Source organism: Muntiacus reevesi, chromosome 19 (genome assembly GCF_963930625.1).
Source record: "Muntiacus reevesi chromosome 19, mMunRee1.1, whole genome shotgun sequence".
NCBI classification, from domain to species: Eukaryota; Metazoa; Chordata; class Mammalia; order Artiodactyla; family Cervidae; genus Muntiacus; species Muntiacus reevesi.
In genome coordinates, this window is record NC_089267.1 from 10,547,914 (window position 1) to 10,564,526 (window position 16,613).

General features: G+C 41.9%; 1 protein-coding gene across 1 annotated transcript in view; it reads left to right on the plus strand.

Annotated features, from left to right (window-relative positions):
* RIMS1 (regulating synaptic membrane exocytosis 1) overlaps window positions 1–16,613 on the plus strand; it is a 592,480-nt gene that overhangs the window by 197,365 nt on the left and 378,502 nt on the right. The gene's annotated exons all lie outside the window — the stretch shown is intronic.

A 16,613-nucleotide genomic window follows, 5' to 3' on the forward strand; every position in this document is an offset into this window, starting at 1 on the left:
TGTTGGAAGTAAAAAGAACAGGAAGAGGTATAAAAATAATACTTCTGAACCAGGACATAAATTCAGGTTTGCAAAACCTTCTGGTTGGACACCAGCTCTCCTGGTGGTTAATATATGTGACATGAATAAGTTTATTGTGTTCTCCAAAGGCAATGAAGCAATGTGACTCATAAAAAGTGTTTCAATGAGTATTGAAGTCAGCCCTCAAATGTTACTTTCTGCATGATGTAATAGAGGGGACTTTGAGAAATGGGAAATTCACAGAAATCTTGGAACGCAGTTTTTGTGATTGTTAAGAGGCTGCTTTTCTTTCTTTTAAAATAAGAATAATTGCCATTTAATGAGCATCTGTTCCAGGCAGGCACACTCCTGGGTTCTCCTTACATATAATTATATTTTATTCTCACAAAATGTACATGAAGCAAATGCTAACCAGATGAAGAATTTGAGAGTCAGGGAGGTAAATTTTCTTATCCAATGTCATGCACTCTGTCCTTCCATGTGTAGCCTAACTCATTTTCAAAAGAACTGTAAAGGGAATCCTATGCATTATTATGTAAAATTGAGAGAGTCACTGTGATGTTTTTCTGCTCCAAACCAGCAAGACAAGTCACTTTTTCCCGTTCATATTTTGACTTCAGAAGATGAATGACTCTTTTGCCTATCAAGTTCTAACCATTTTCTCTCTACACAAAGATTATAGTTACTTCTAGGATGAAAGGAAGATTTAGAATATTTATTTGAAATCTTAATTTTTATATTTATTTAGTATTTTCAAGTTTACAGAAAGAGTTGAAGTGGCTTGTCAGTTAAACATAACAGAAAGTAAGAAAACAAAGGTTAAATAAGATCTGCTAAAATTTATAGATTGTAAAGTATACTTAAGAAAAGCTAATTTAGATACCTAGTTTCTAAAATTATTTAAATAAGAAAAGTACAGTTTTCAATCTACATTATCTTTCCTAATAACAAAACATGTAGAATAGTCTGTTGATATTTTCAGAAGCTATGCTGAAGAAGAAATTTTCATATACACAGATTCAGGGTTGGCCCCGTGGACTGGTGGATTTCAGGTGATGCTGAGGTGACATGGTTTAAATCACTGCTTTCTGTCCCTCTGGCTATAGAACAAATAGATAAGCCAAACATAGGAGAACGTAAAGTACTCTGTCAAAAAGGTTGTTGAAAATGTTGAATTGGAGTAGAGTCGTTAGCAGTGCTTGAATCCAGTGAAGTCGGACTCAGCGCCTTTGACATGAGGTTGCAATGCAGAAATTACCTCAGCTATTGAAGGTGCTGTGTTTAGATAGTTAATGGCCCACACTGGGGTACTTGAGAGGAAAAAGGAGACCTGATCGCATTATACCAGGTGAAGAGCTTTCATCAGAGACCATGCACGGCACATGGGGACTATGGTGGCCCCTGGTAACTGCCCTCTCACCTGAGGCCAGGGCAGCCCCTGGAGCAGATCCCGTGGCACTGAGGTCTGCTGTGCTAAGCCGCTTCAGTCGTGTCCGCCCCTCTGTGACCCCATGGACTGTGGTTCACCTGCCTCCTCTGCCCATGGGATTCTCCAGGCCAGAATACTGGAGTGGGTTGCCATGCCCTCCCCAGGGGATCTTCCTGACCCAGGGATCGAACCCAGGTCTCTTGTGTCTCCTGCATTGGCAGGTGGGTTATTTACCACTAGCGCCACCCGGAGCACATTTTAATCCTCATCTGTGCAGATGCCAGCCTCCTAAGGATGGTTTCCGTTGCATGGGTGCCTAGGAAATAGATCAAGATTCCTTTACAAAATGTTTTCAACAACCTCATGGACTTTTAAAGGACTTCTTTGAGTCTCCTGACATCTGTATACCAAGTTGTTGGAGAAATCCATTGGTTCTCTGTTAATTTTTTTTTTTTTTTTTAAGAAATCAAACCCTGTAACTCCATAGCTGATTCATGTCAATGGATGCCAAAACCCACTACAATATTGTAAAGTAATTAGCCTCCAACTAATAAAAATAAATGAAAAAAAAATAAAAAAGAAAAAAAGAAATCAAACCCTGGACTTGAACCTTATGCCCAAATGTCCCCTCCTAGTGGGGTGTTCTCACTCATCCCCACTAAAGCCCTCAGACTGGCCTCAGAGAAGCTCTGTGAAGGTCAGCTCCCACCATGAGTCTTTGTTTCAGAGTCAATCTTCATCTTTATCATATAAACAGCATTCTGTAAAAGTCTCAGAGATGGTAGATGAGTAATGCATGCACAGTGACGAGTGTCTCGGTGACCTGATTGACACAGGGGGACTGACTCACCCTCTTGGAAGGCCTTCTGGGCTTGGGGTGGCTGCCAGGTGCTCAGCACACCTCCACCTGCTGAGCCCATCTTGTTCCAGCTGTGCGTTGGAGAGAGAGTCGCTTTCAGGAGTATGTGCCCTCCAGACACCCAGGAAGAGTGTCAGTCTCCTCCTCTAGGCTCTGGTTTCTCCCTAAGCCTTCTTTCCTGGGCTATTAAGAGCAGGACTGTGGACACTCTGAAGCCTCTTTACCTTACTCTGTCCAGAAGCACCCCTAATTCTATGTGTATCATGTATTAAGCACACTTTGAGCACAAGAGACACATACAGAGGTGTCGGAAGATGACTTGGCTGTGTATGATCCATGGGAGTCATGCTCTTGGTCTGAAAATATTATTAAAATAGTAACAACTGAGCTCTTGTTTCTATATAGTAAGTGTTGAAAATATTTGCATTATTATAACTAGCTGTGAGAGAAAAGCAGCCTTCTAATTGGATGTTTAAAGGATTAAAATAGAACTCTTAATCAATTATTTTAATATGTTATTAGTAATAGTAAATGAATCTTCATTTTGGACAACATTGCTACTGCCCATATTTACTACTTGACTTACTGTTTCTGATTTTAACTTCATGATCATCATTTTTGCAGAAACTTGGAAATCATTCCAATTCAATGGGGGGAAAGTACAGAAAAGTTTTTATAATTCAAAATATATTTAAAATAATATTTTTAAAACAGCTAAAACCTTTAACCAAAAATTGTATGTAACTGTGATCTGCTTCTACCAGGTAGTTTTAAATTCTTCTAAATCATGTCACCTTAAGGTTGTTGATTACTATGTGTTAAAAGCTAACATCAATTGATTAAGTGTAAGAAAAAATGATTACACATGTGATAATGCTGTCACTGTCCCATTTGAGGCCTTATCAATTCATGCCAAAATCCCTCTAATATCCTTATTACATGTGGACCCATTGAAAGCTGCAAGCACAGGGATCGAATACCACTTTCATCCTCCAGTCAATCAATCCATCAGTCAGTCAATCAATCCATCCATCAGTGGGTAGAAAGTTCCTTTTGAATTATGTGACATCCAGGAATTAGAAAGGTTCACATCAAACTCTGGGTTTCTAGTTTTTCTGAAGGAACCAGGTATCTGGCCGAACTGGACCCGCCAAGTTTCCTACAGGCCAGAACAACGTGGTCCCCCGAGACTGCTGGCACAAGCCCCCCCAGGCCTGATATGCACCTGAGTTTGCAAGCCCTGATCTAGACACCCACATTCCAGTGCAGCCTACACTGCCTCCAGATTAGACCTCTGGTGCCTCACGGTAAATATGCCGCAACCCACCAGTACCCCTCCTTGGCTCCATCTGGGGACTGTGGCATAATATTCTGATACTTGGCACTCAGTACCATTCTTCTGGTCAGGGGGCGCTGGTTGTTACCAGAGCCCACCTTGTATTTTTGTACACCTTCACTTCTCGGATGTTTTTCTGCTGCCTCACATTTCTTCTCATCTGTATTCACGTATGAATACCAGACCCATTGATTTAGATCCAGTTAAAAGTTTGTCCCAGATTGTTCTTCCCTGAGCCGCCAAGATGGGTCTACACTCATACCACACTACATACGTATCACATGTCACTTTCAAATTCCTGAACATTATGTTGAAATTACATTCAATCAAGTCTTATCTTGACTGTTAAGTAGGGTCTAAATCTTGTTCAGCTTGAATTCCATGGGTATTTGGCACAATTCCTTATGCTTATTTGACACTCAGTAGCTATTTGTTCAATGAGAAAATTGCTTTCTTTGTTCCAATATTCTCTGTGTAACTAACATCCTGTGAGACACCGATGTTGATATTTATGCTTGTGTTCTCATTAAGTAGATGACAGATGTGTGTATTTAAAGTACTGATTTTTGTGACATATGTGAATCATTTAAGCTCTAGAGCTTTAGTGTAATCAAATATTTGACCTTCTTGTTTAATCTTTTCTTTCCAGTTATTTCCATGATGTATTTTGGTTCTTTATAGCTCTCTCCTATGAAAATAATTCAGAAGTAATTATGAAATACCAGTGGTATATCTTTCTTGACAGTGTAATAGTATTATGTCCAAACTATAAGAAAAACTGTTATCCTAAACTGTAACACGGTGCTAAATTTTACGTTAGTGGGATTCAATGTTAAGTTTGAAGTTTGGCTGGGAATTTGTAGCTCATGGAAGTCCTTTAAAACACAATACTATAATATTCCTTTCAGTCGCACAGTTTATTAGAGTAGTCATTGCCCCTTGTTACTAACTCGGAAGGGTGTGCTTACATTTACATATGTGTTACATATGCAACACATGTAACTCGTGTGTTCCATGTGTGTCATATACGGGTGTGGATTGACAGCTTCTTTTGCTCCCATTGGTAGGCTCATTCCTTTGTTAGAACTCATTTAGTAGCCAGTTTTTCCAGCTCCCTGCATTCCAATCTTCTCACTTGCTTGTCTTCTTCCCAAAGCTGGGACCTGGGCCTTGCCCGCTCCTGCCCTCCTTGTGGTGAGGGGACTGCAGTGGTGGATGGCAGGGGGTATGGAGACCAGCCTTGGCCACCAGGATCCCCCAAGCCTGGCTCAGCATCTCAGAGCATAGTGAAGAGATGCCCTGTCAGGCATGTACCTTCATAAACTTCAAGTAGAAGCATTTTCTTTTTAACATTTTAAATCTGTTACAAATCATTCTAGAAAAGATTTGCAACACAATAACGTTTTTATTTTTCCCCAGAGGGAAATTTTCACTGCTTTCAAAGACAGAAACAATTGCATTTTCATAAATATAGCCGTCACAGTGTGCATAAATATAATTATTCAGCATATCCCTATCAGCAGAACTACAGGGAGACTTGTGCTTGACCTTGAATCAGGGTGAAAAAGCAAATAGTTTCTGGTGGCCCTATAATCCTTGCAGTGGACCACTGCAGTGGAGGAGTCACCTAGGATGAACAGCATTGAAACTTATGCAACATCTAAGGCTCCAGAAATGCCCAGATACTTTTTATCAAGGACTTAGTTTTTTGTTTGTTTTTTCCTTCATTTTATTAAAGGGAAATAAGTAGTGTGATGACAAAGTATGACAATCCTGTCCTTGTAAAAGTGACTACGATCCAGCCTTTTCCAAATAGTTGTCCCAGTCATTTATCTCTCCATTTATCTGTTTACAAGCACCCAAACCACTTCTGTCCTCAGTGCTCTGTTATTTTATCGCTTCCTCCCTCCTTCTCCTTTTCTTTCTCTCCTACTTGCTTCTCTTCTGCTTTTTCTTTCTTTCTGTTCTTTATATTGATCTTCTTATTTTGCCTATGCCTCCACTCCTTGCCTGTGGAAACTGCCAGTCTGATAATCTGATTTCTGTATCTATGGGTTTGTTCTTTAAGATTAAGTTAAGTGTTATCATACAGTATTTGTCTTTCTCTGACTTATTACACTTAACATGATGACCTCAAAACTCATCCAGGTTGTTATATATATATATATATATATATGTGTGTGTGTGTGTATAAAACTTCACTTTGCTGACAAAGTTCCCTTTAGTCAAAGCTATGGTTTCAAAGTCATGTATAGATGTGAGAGTTGGACCATAAACAAGACTGAGCTTCAAATTATTGATGCTTTCAAAGTGTGGTGCTGGAGACGACTTTTGAGAGTCCCTTGGACTGCAAGATGATCAAGTCAGTCATCCTAAAGGAAATTAACCCTGAATATTCATTGGAAAGACTGATGCTGAAGCTGAAGCTCTAATATTTTGGTCACGTGATGTGAAGAACCGATTCATTGGAAAAGACCCTGATGCTGGGGAAGATTGAAGGCAGGAGGAGAAGGGGATAACAGAGGGCAAGATGGCATCACCAACTCAGTGGGCATGAGTTTGAGAAAACTCCTGTAGAGAGTGAAGGACAAGAAAGACTGGCATGCTGCAGTCCATGGGGTAGCAAAGAGTCAGACACCACTTAGTGACTGAATATATATCTATACATACATAGAGAGAGACACTTTTTTAATAAAAAAGTGAAAATTTCCCTCTGGGGAAAAATTAAAACATTATTGTGTTGCAGATCTTTCCTAGAATGATTTGTAACAGATTTAAAATGTTAAAAGGAAAATGCTTCTACTCCATTCATCTGTAGACACAGGTTGTTTCATCCTTTTCAAACCTTTATTAAACTCTGACACTATGGAGAGTATTTTGCTAGTAATCAGAAGAGTTAGAAGAATTAGAATGTTCAGTATTTTTTCTAAAGTATCTGACAATCCAATCAGGGAAACTAAGCAGAACCTAAGATAAAAATTCAAGTACAAACACTTGCTTAGGGGCAGGGAGGAGTCAGTGGGTGGGAGGCGTGGATGTGGGAACAGAGGTGCGCTTCTTTCCTGGGGCTGCCTTCACAAAGCCCTGAAGACCAGGTGGCTTAGAGCAGCAGAAATGCATGATCTGATGGCTCTGAGCGCAGCCGTCAGGCATGGAGGTGCCGGCAGGCCTGGGCTCCCTTTGGCGGTGCTGGGAAAGAACCCTTACCCATCTTTTTCTCTGCCTCCAGTTGCCTCGCTGTCCTTGCGAGTGTTTCCCCTACCCTCCATCTTCCGACTCTATAGGTCGTTCTCTGTGGCCATATCCCCTCTTTGCATGTGTCCTATTAGATGGGAGCCCAAGATAATAAGCTCATTCTTAACTGGGTTACTCCATAAAGGCCTTATTTCCAAATCACACCCTCTTCCTGAGGGACTGGGATCAGAACTCCACATGTCTTACTGGGGGAGACACCTCAATTCATAAGAAGTAGGAGAAGAAAGCCAAAGGGCAACGTTAATTCTAGTAAAGAAGCAACAGCTTCTGGCAACAGCTGTGACAATAGAGGCCTCAGGTTCCTCCCTAAATGGAAGGAGGGAGCAGGGGCCATGATTACAAGGCCCCACGGGTCATGGGGCAGGGGCTGTTCATCGCTTCTCTCTTGGGCTGAGAAAGTCCGCCGGCAAAGGATGAGGCGCTCAGAGCTGGAAGCAGTGTGTGTGGGGGGTGGTATGATATGGGCACCCTCAGTCTGTGTGACCATATGAAACGTCCTGTCCCAAAGCCTGTCCCAAAGCCACAGAAAGCAGGTAAAACCAGGAGTCAGCGTTACCCCAAGCAGGGTACCACATGCAGTGCTGTCCGCTGGTGAGAAGCTGACCAGGAAACAGCAAAGCCCAGGGACCCCATCACACCCATCACAGGGGTGGTCTGTGTGCAGCAGACGGGAGGAGGGGCCTTGCACCACCGGGGTACCTGCTCCAGGCGGAGACTCGCCTGCACCGCAGGGGGAGTCCACACTGCATCCTGTGCTTTGTATGATGTAGCCACTGCCTGCTTCTCAAAGCTCCTCCAGCTGTTATTTGGCATCCGCTTCATCCATAAAAGTTAAAATCTGTTTCAGTTTGCTAGGTCCCAGAGGTGGAGTGGCTGAAATAACAGAATGTATCTTCTCAGTTATGGAGGCTGGATCCCAGTCATGGATCAAAGAGCTGGCAGACTTGGTTCCTTCCAAGGACTGAGCAAAGACTGTATCCCAGCCCTCCTCCAGGGCTCAGTCCTCTTACTTCTTCCCTCTGTACTTGTCTGAGTCCACATCTGCTCTTTCTGCAGGGGCAACAGTCACACTGGATCAGGACTCCCCCTCATGGCTGTGTTTTAACTTAATTATCCCTATAAAGACTCAATCACCCCATAGGGTCACATTCAGAGGTACCACGACTTAGGACTCCAGTACATGAATTTCTGAAGGGACACAGTTCAGCCCATAACACTCTGACCCCACGAGTCATGTCCTTCTCACAAGCAGAAAACACTTACCCTCTCCCAACTGACCTGAATTCTTAATCCCATCCAACGTCAATTTTAAAGATAAAATCTAGCTTTTTGTTTGCTTTCATTTTGTGTTTCCTATTCATCTACTAAGCAGATGTCCACCTGGCATTTCCTTCCAAATGATTCCACTCTACATCCTGCAGGGTCCCTTTTGCTTGCTTGTTCTGTCAAGGTCCTATATTTCCCTGTGATGGCATGTGTCACAGTCAAGCTCAAGGTTAAATGCTCTCATCACTCTCTAAGACAGGATCCTGTAAGAGAAGAAAGGCTCCCAGAGAGAAAAAAAAAAAAAAGAAGGAAGGGAAGAGGAAAAAAGGGAAAAGGTTTACATGAAGGGAAGATGGTATCAGAGCCTGCTTGATAGGAAGCTTTGAATGCAACCTGGGACATAAGAGCTAGGCATGTCACCTTGTTCAGCTGATTAACCTCACTGGGCTTTATCTGACAAGTAAAAAAACTAGACCTCAGTTTTCTTATCTCCTTTAAGATGACGCTTGTGTGTGTGCTAAGTCACTGCAGTCGTGTCCAACTCTTTGTGACTCTATGGACTGTAGCCCTCCAGGGGCCTCTGTCCATGGGAGTCTCCAGGCAAGAATACAAGAGAGCGGGTTGCCATTTCTTCCTTCAGGGGATCTTCCCGACCCAGGGATCAAACCCAGGTCTCATGCCTCCTGCATTGGCAGGCTGGTTCTTTATCACTACTGCCACCATGATGATGCTTTAAATCTTTATTTTCAGCAGCTGTGAGTGGATTTAAGCTATTTGACATGGGCTGGACTCTGAAAGACCACCTAGGAGTCACTTATATAAATGCAGGTGTGAGGTTCTGTTTGGAAGAGAGTTAAAATGATGGGTTTGAGTTGGGAATAGGGTTTGGACGATCACCACCTGCATTATGGTGCTGTTTGTACAGGTTGTCTGCCTTTGGAGATGCGTGTTTGCTGTAACATGGGCTTGGTGTGCGTCATCCTATATCAAAGTCACCTCTTTACGAGCATTATCAGTGTTATTGATGCTTAGTGTATGAGGGATGGTGTGAAGGTATTGATTTGAAGTCTGGTTAAAGTGTCTGTATTGTTCAACTGAATTATGCTGCTATAATCAATTATTCAAGCCTGGTGTGCTACAGTCCATGCGGTTGCAAAGAGTCTGACATGACTTAGTGGTAAAACAATAGCAATCAGTTATTCATCTTTTGTGATTAGAGATACAATTTAGTGAAAAGGTCCAGGAAACTCTTCTGTGAATTAAAATGAAGGAGAAAGAGAACCCTTTGAGGCTGAACAGATCTTACCCCAAACCCAAGCCTGACCATGATGCTGTGGCACCTAATAGGTACCACACTCTTGCCAAGGCTCACCTCTCCTCTACACCCAGGATTACTGAAAACTGGCCAAAGGTAGTATGTTACGTTGGATCATGATACTGGATTGAGCTCTCCAATAGGCATATATGAAAGCATAAGTACCTAATTTTGCTAATGGAAATTGCAAAAGATTTCTACAAAATAAACTCTTTTAAATGTTAAAACTTGAAAGAGTGACTGCTGTTGGTAATTTTACTTTTTTGAAGAATTTATCTTCTGTTAACGGTTTCTTCCTCTCCTGGAGAGAAAAGGAAATATGGGACACGTGAAATTCAAGGGACCTGTAAAAATAATAGTAGTACCAATTAAAACAACAACAGTAATGGCGAACCTTGACTGATTCCGTACTCTATGCCAGATACCTATAGGATCTCATTTAATCTTCAGAATAGCACTGTGATGAGGGTCAATTATTATCTCCATTAGATCAGTGAGAGTGTCTGTGAGGCATGGAAAGATAATAGGACTTGCCCTTGAGCATATACTTGATTAGTGGTTGAACGAAGATTCATATCCAGGCTGTCTGGAAACCATGCTCTTAACCAAACAGGCTATAGTTAGGGTAGTTGCTAAATAATCACTCACTGAAAATGAATATGAAACCATGTCCAGAGAGAAGCAACAGAATTAGGAGCTGAGGAAAAGGAATGCTGGATCCCAGCAATGCAGCTAAATATATACTGTGCTGGGAATTCATCAGCGTTATGTACAGGAAGAAGTGAATTTTCTGTTTGAATTGAATCATTCTCAGAGGTGCTCCTTTAAAGGCACATAAAGACCATGGAGGAATTCCAATCACTCTGAGGGCTTGGGAAGCTCCTTTCTTGAGATAGTTAGTGTAGTTTAGAGACATGCAAGTGTAATAAATGATTCATCATTATCTTCTTACATATTTATAGGTTTCAGTGTTCCCTTTTTAAATCTACAGTGAGCCAAGAGAAAAATATTTGGCTTTTCTAGTTTTGTTCATTGCTTTCCAGGTATATACTTGGCGGATTGGGCCTATTCTGTCTCTGTGACTTAATGAAATATGTCCTTGCATTTCACTGACTATACAGCTGGAGCCTTCTTTTCGAGGTCATTCAGTATTATAATTAATGCTGAACTTGAATCTCAGCCAGTAACCAAGTTTGTATCGTATATCTACCTTGTCAGATTTTTTTTCTATTAATTGTACTTAGATTTATCCCCTCAACCAACCCAGATGTGAGCCCAGCTATTTGTAAACTATTTAGATCCTTCTTCTCTTTTGTTTTAAATTGTAATCTTTCTCTGTGCTCAAAAGCAAATTGTGTTGTTTTTCCAAGTGTGTTTTCTCTTCCATAAAAATGAGGTAATAATAGTTCTCATGTCTTGGAAGCATGTGAGCATTAAACAAGACTGTATGTTTGTATCTCTAGCCTAAACATTTTCCTGAGCAATATGTAATTACTTATGCAGCATCTTTGCTCAGATACCTAGTAGACATGTCAAACTTAACATGACTCACGTGGTAAAGTTTCTCCCTCAAATAAGCTCCTTCCCTGACTTTCTAGTTTCTGTAATTGACCCAGTTCCTCAGGTCATAAATTTAGGACTCACCCTTGAATTGTCTTTTTGAATTGTCTTTTTCAATCATTCCTTGCAGAGCTCTACCTTCAAAATCAGCCCGAATCTGGCCATTTTCAGTAACTTCCTTGCTCATATCCTTTGGCTAATCACAAGTCATCATCCTGCTCCCCAAAAGCAGCCAGAGGATTCCGTATATCTTTTAAATAGAGCATGTCTCCTCTCTGCTTAAAATATTCTGGTCAGTTTCCATCCCACCTGAAATAAAATCTATGCAATGTATCAGGGATGGTGGGACCCCAGGAGTTGTGGACACACGTCCATCTCCACTTACCTTGCTCCTGCTGGGACTGCCCCGCGGGCCTTCTTGCTGATTCTTAGTATACCAAGCTCATTACTGCCCTATTGCCTCTGAACTTGGCATTCCCTCCATCTAGAATATTCTCCCACAGATATTTGCATCATTTGCTTCCTCACTTTATTTAATCTCTGTTCAAATCCATTTTTTCATGGAGAGGCTGGGTCAAGCATTTTAAGCATAATTTATCTAAAATATCCCCCCTACATTCCTGGTCACTCCCTGACCTCTTCCCCAACAATCATGGCACTTGTTATATATTGCAGGATATTTTTCTCCATTTACGTGTTCTCCTCATTTAGGATATAAGCCTCTTGAGTTCAGGAACTTGCCTTATTCAATGCTGCATTTCCAGTGCCTACAGCAGACTGGCATATGTTAGGTTTTCTTTATGCAAATTTGTCAAAAAGTAATTAATAGAAAGCATACCCAGTCTGAAACATACTGAAGCACCCCTCCTGAATGTTAGTTCTTATCTCTATTTTTCTGCTGAGACACATTACATAGTCAAAACCTGTTCTATTTGCATTGATGTGTATTATACACTTTTAATTGAATGTACTTATATTTTCCTCATGGAATCTGTTAGGTCAGTGTTTTTATTTCACGGATGGAGTAACTGAGGCTTATGTGCTCAACTGGCCCAGAAGGACACCATCATTAGAAGTTCAGAGTTGGTCCAAACTCGTGTCTCTGTGTCCAGGGATCTTAAAGTAAAGGAGGTTTAAATGAAGGGCTACCACTCTGCTGACAGCAAAGTTGGCTTGTGTAACGTCACTGCTGGGCCAGGGCCTCCTCTTTCTTTACTGCAGACTGCTCGTGCCTGGGAGAAGACAACCCATTCCAGAAGGCCAGGAACATGCTTGACCCATGGTACTTCCCTGGTGGCTCTGACGGTAAAAGCGTCTACCTACAATGCGAGAGAACCAGGTTCGATCCCTGGGTCGGGAACATCCCCTGGAGAAGGAAATGGCAACCCACTCCAGTACTCTTGCCTGGAAAATCCCATGTACGAAGGAGCCTGGTGGGTTACAGCCCATGGTGTCGCAAAGAGTTGGACACGACTGAGCAACTTCACCTTCACCTTCACTAGCTGAATGCTCAAAGCCATGGTCTTTCCACTAGTCAAGTATGGATATGAGAGTTGGACCATAAAGAAGGCTGAGTGCCAAAGAATTTATGCTTTCAAACTGTGGTGCTGGAGGAGACTCTTGAGAGTCCCTTGGACAGCAAGGAGATCAAACCAGTCAATCCTAAAGGAAATCAACATGAATATTCATTAGAAGGACTGATGTGGAAGCTGAAACTCCAATACTTTGGCCATCTGATATGAAGAACTGACTTATTGGAAAAGACCCTGATGCTGGGAAAGATTGAAGGTGGGAGAAGGGGATGACACAGGATGAGATGGTTGGATGGCATCACTGAGTCAATGGGCATGAGTTTGAGCAAGCTCTGGGAGTTGGTGAAGGACAGGAAGGCTTGGCTTGCTGCAGTCCATGGGGTCGCAAAGAATCAGGTACAACTTAGTGACTGAACAATAACAACAACCAACCTTTCTAGAATTAGACATGTTCTAACATCCAACGTTATTGTACATACAATGCTGTGTCTGCCCCTGAGATCACTGGCAAGAAACCAGCATCAGCTCTTTTTCTTTTGACCATTGTGTGTAGACCTGACATTTTTTAAACTAATTTTCATTCTATACATTCTATACATTGTTACATGAGCCAATTAAGAACAGTTTTTTTCTCGCAAAAATCCACCATGCTTCACACTAGATAAAACCATTCCTGTACTGTTAGGCACTAGCTGTGGGCCTGCTAAACTGTCCTCAGAGACGGGTGAGGGAAAGAATGCAGATGGCAGAGGAGCTGGCAGAGGTGACAGGGTGGAGAAGCAAGGGACAGTGGGGAGGGATGGAAACACAAGAGAGGTGATGGGTATGCCGCAGCCTCATCAACGAGGAACCAGAAGTAAACCAGTGATGGACTCACGAAGTTCCAGGCATTGAGGGCCGTGCTGAGGGAAACAGAACAGAAGCAAGCAGAGGAAGCACAAAGGCAAGAACTGAAGACAGAGTGTGGTCCAGGCCCCAGGATGGAGATGTGTCTGGGGTGATGCACTGGCTACGTGCCACGGAGGTTAACAGTGGTTGTGACGCTCAGGAGGAAACTGGCCCGTAGCTGTGAAACCCGGGATTCAGACTGTGCCACGCTGAGGGAGAAACAGGAGGCTTCCCTAGCTCTCCCTGCTGCTGATCTGAGCAGTGGGAGATGCAGGGCTCCCGGAGATGCTATGCTTAGGGCTGCTATGGGGGCAGATGTGAGCCAGCAACCGCTTCCTCTGCCTGAAGGCAGTGTAGACACGGGAGGCAGCCCCCGAGCCAGAGCTTGCTGGCCCAGTTCTCGGATGGAGGTCTCTGGTGATTTGTTGAACTTGGAGGACAAACTAAAAAGTGCTTGTGAAAAAAAAAAATCAGAATAGAATTGAGGAAACTATTTCTGCATGTTGTGTGTGTGTGTGCTCAATCGTGTATGACTCTTTGCAACCCCGCGGACTGTAGCCCACCAGGCTCCTCTGTCCGTGGGCTTTCCCAGGCAAGAAAACTGGAGTGGGCTTTCTGCACATTGGTGTTGTGGCAAAGGTAGATGTTTGGGAATTTTTTGAAAGGAGGCAACTGTTTCTGTTTCTTTTGCATATGTGAAGCAGTCTTCATCTCCCAAGCCCCCGCCTCCTGACTGTTGGCACCCCATGTTTCTGCTCTAAACCTTCATTCTTCCTGATGCTCCAAAGAGAAGCAGGCTTCTCCTTATTCTCACAGAGTCTTTGAGCAGAGGGCCAGTGACGTGATTTCCGTTTTTCGCCACCAAACTGAGGCAAAGGATTGAGTAGTTTATCATAGACTAGGAGCGCAGCCCTCCAAGTGGTCTTGCTTTTATTTTTTGACCCCTGCTTGGTTTAATTGGGTTTCATTTGTGTGTGCTGGGGCATCGCATGGGAGTGGAGGAGTATCCGGATGTGGAGCTGAGAGTAACTGCATGGATTGTCGCCCCTTTGGAAAATGTGGACCACATCTTGATTCTGTTTTCTAGTTTCAAGACAAGTTTTAATTTGACATGTTCCTTCTGTTTATCATAACTTCCCATTTCCTCCCTTAGCATATTTATTTACACTTACTTAGTTCACATACTTGAATACCCAAGATTCTAGGTACTAAGGATATAATGGTGAATAACATAGTGTAGAAAGATTCATTAACACAGCCATTTTATAAAATATGTTGAAATCTACCACTTAACAGAAGTAAAATGAAAAAGCATATAAATAATTTTAAATACCATTTTATTCATTAGCAACTATTGATCTATGATTATGAATGGTACAATGGTATAAGTCATAAAGAGCCTTTAGTCAACTGGGGGAAAGGCATTGTAGTAACTGATTTCTACTACATGTACCTCTATAATGATGTCTGTCAAAGGAGACTCCTGTGGGGGACATGATAGATAACACTCTTCAAATATTCAGATGAATGTCTTATGGGAAAAGGATTAGTTTTATTCTATGTGAGCCAAGGGTATAAAGTCAGTGATGGAGGAGCAGAGAGGAAGCTCAGTATATATAAATACTCGTTTGAATTATTATTCAAATATGGGATTTGTATGCCTCAGAAGGGAGTTCCTTTTCCTCCCTGGAAGGTATGGACAGAGAACTCTGAGTCAGGATATTGTTGATGGGATTGGAAGATCTGAAGGAAATCTAGATTAAGTGACATGTAAGATGTCTCTTGAAACTGAGCATCCCAGAGAGTAACTACCATGCAATTGAATGCATTTTGATATTCCTTGTGCACTGACTATTTGCAAAGTTTCTAATTGTGAATGAGACAAAGGGAATACATGATGTGGATTCAAAGGGGAACCAAAGACCTTTGCGAATAAGAGAGAAATGCATTAAGCATCATGATGAGTGATGTGTAGACTGAAATTCCATGGTCATTCAAACAGCATGGGGTCAGTGAACATTTCAGGAAGGGGGTGAGCTCTGAACGAGCTTTGAAGATTGGTTTTAATTCGGATGGGTGGTAATAAGAACACAGAGGCTCTAGGTGATAAGAGCGGTGTAAGCAAATACCAGACAAGGAGGGGTAGGGTAGGAGATGTGGATGGTGGGGGGAGAAAAAGGTTTCTTGGAACAATGATTCATTCAGCACTGAAGGGGCATCCATTACAGGAAACCACAATGCAATACAAGAGGTCACCAAGATGAGTATAATAAAGATTCTTGTCCTCAGGAAACTTCCAGCCCAGGAAGAGGAAAATCAATGCTGATGACTCTCTATAGTAGCTTCATTCCTAGGTGATTCAGCCACTAGATGAGTTACTGGAAATTTCTTGAACAAGCTTCCTCCAGCTTAAAAACTCACCAACATGCATTGAACAAGTCCACATTGAACTCTAGCATTGTACTAACTCTTGGAGGTCCATGGACAAAGCAGAAAGAACCCTCATGACCAGAATGTAATCTAAACATAATTTTTGTTATTCCCTGGTCCTTCAAGTAACATAAGATGCTATTTATTGTTTTGCAAACATTGAGAGGGCAAAATCCATATGAGAAACATCTTCTGGGGGCTTTCAGAGGAATATTTAGAGCTCCATCTGTAAAATACTCAGCAGTGTCTCTTCAAATCTATGCTCCTTCCTTGAGCAGCATTTGTATTTTTGTCATCCATTCTATTGTGATTGTGGTTTTGTTTTTTCGCACCTGCAAGTTCTAAACTGGAAATTTCATCCTTTGTGTCTCAGCTCTTGTCACTCTACACGTCTCTTCTTGGATGGAATCAGTATTGGCTCCTCATGCAAATAAAATGCAAATCATATACTTGTCAGAGCTAAACGCTTTTCTCAATGAAATCAGAACAAATATTTGAAGGTTAAAACTGAGATGCGTTGAGAGAAAAAGAGAAAAACACTGAATGCAACTTGAATTTTCCACTGAGATGAATTCAGAAGACAAGCCAAAAACTCAGTAGAGGTAAAAATACTTCTCATACGAAATCATGGATTTTGATATCTAGAACGAATTAGCACACTTATTTCATATATTTTTTCACATGGAATTTAATGTTGAGCAACAGATTGCTGTTGAAAAGGC